The sequence below is a fragment of the Capsicum annuum genome, unplaced genomic scaffold, assembly GCF_002878395.1.
Source record: "Capsicum annuum cultivar UCD-10X-F1 unplaced genomic scaffold, UCD10Xv1.1 ctg4767, whole genome shotgun sequence".
NCBI lineage: Eukaryota > Viridiplantae > Streptophyta > Magnoliopsida > Solanales > Solanaceae > Capsicum > Capsicum annuum.
In genome coordinates, this window is record NW_025855331.1 from 24,342 (window position 1) to 26,442 (window position 2,101).

Consider the following 2,101-nt stretch of genomic DNA (forward strand, 5'->3'; position numbering starts at 1 on the left):
ATGCCAGACATGAGATGCCGACTCAGAATCATACTTTTACTGATCTACCAAGGTATGCGATGTGGTTTTCATTTCTCTTTCATCTTTCGCAGATGCTAGATTGTTATTGTTAGTTGCATAGTTTTGCATCGAAATCCATGAGTCCCAATCAATAAATTGTGATTAAATTTTTAATTTTACTTTAGATTTTGGGTTGAAGTGTTTTAGTATGAATTGTTTCTGTAATTCTATTGCAATATATATTTTTTTTATTTTGTGAATTATGATTGCAAGGAAGTAAAATAATTTTGTAGAAAATTTTGTGTTTTGTGATTCGTAGGATCTTTAAGCAAGTGACAATATGATTACGAAATTTTTCAAGCCTCAAACTCCTTCATATACGGTTCCTAGCTCTTCTTTGCCAAGTTCTTCATTGCCTGTCAATTTTTGTAGAGTATCGGATAATGACAAAGAGTTGGCAAAGTTGGATCTTAAATCTGATCCTGCTGAAAGAAAACCAATTACAAAATTTCCTCCAAATATACGTGATCGAATAAGGAAATATTACATACAAAAAACCTTTTAAACTAGATAAATTTGAATTTCTCATAAGAGATTTTGGAGGGACACCACGTCAGTTTAATCCTAAATAGTTTAAACCTCTGTATTCTCAATGGTTAGAATATAACATTAAAGAAGATGCATCATTTTTCTTATGTTGTTACTTGTTTAAAAATGAGCTCGGAAGATATGGAAAAAAATGAGTAAATCTTTCACAATGGAAGGTTTTCTAAGTTGGAACAAAGGCATAGAAAGGCTTAAAAAATATATGGGTAAAGTGAATAGTGTTCATCTTTGATGTTTCAAAATGATGCTAGATTTGATGAATTCAGAATAATCTATTTTATCCTCATTTTATAAGCAATCCAAGAAAATTAAAGGTGAACATCGTATTCACTTGAATGCTTCGATTGATGTGACAAGATATCTTTTGAAAGAAGGTTTGCCTTTTCGGGTTCATAATGAGTGTGTAACTTCTATAAGAAGAGGCAATTTTCTAGATCTCTTGAAGTGGTATGCGGACAAAAAGGAAGAAGTAAAAAATTTTGTATTAGAAAAAGCTCCAAAAAATAGTACCATGACTTCTACTGATATTCAAAAAAACATTGTAAGTTCTTGTACAAAAGAAACGGTGAAAGCAATTATTGAAGACTTAAAATGGGTATTACTTTAGAATTTTGGTTGATGAGTTTAAAGATGTTTCTCATAAGTAAAAAGTGGTGCTTGTTTTGCGGTATGTCAACAAAGAGGGTAAGCTTATTGAGCTATTTCTTGATCTTGTTCTTGTTAAAGACACATCAACAAAGTCATTGAAAGAAGCGATCTATTCTTTGCTTTTAAATCATTCTTTGAGTTGATTCCAAATACAGGGACAAGGTTATGATGGAGCTAGTAACATGCAGGGAGAGCTTAATGGTCTTAAAACTTTGATTTTGAAAGATAATTCTTTAGTATATTGCGTACATTGCTTTGCTCATCAGTTGCAATTGACTCTTGTAGCTGTTGTGAATAAACATGATGATGTGAATAATTTTTTAACATTCTTGCTAATGTTTTAGATATTGTTGGAGGTTCTTTTAAGTGCAGGGAGATACTTTGAGATGATCAAGCTGAAAAATTAGTGGAATTATTAGTGCTTGGTAAAGTTCATACGGTAAGTGGATTAAATCAGGAACTTGGACTTCAAAGACCCGGTGATACTCGTTGGGGGACCCATTTTAATACACTACATAACTTCATTTCCTTATTCTCATCAATTTTTCATGTACTTGGAGTTCTAAAAAAAAGGTGCAAATTATCATGAGAAAGCATTGGCAAAAATTCTAGTGGAAGATATTCGATCTTATGAGTTTGTCTACATGTTGCATTTGATGTTGAAAACTTTGGTAGTTACAAATGATTTGAATATGGCTTTACAAAAAAAGATCAAGATATCGTTAGTGCTATGAAGCTTGTGGATTTTTCAAACAGATAATTTCAAATGATGAGGGAATGTAAATGGAATTCTTTGTTAGAAGATATCTCTTTATTTTGTGAAAAGAATGATATCGTGATTCCTGAA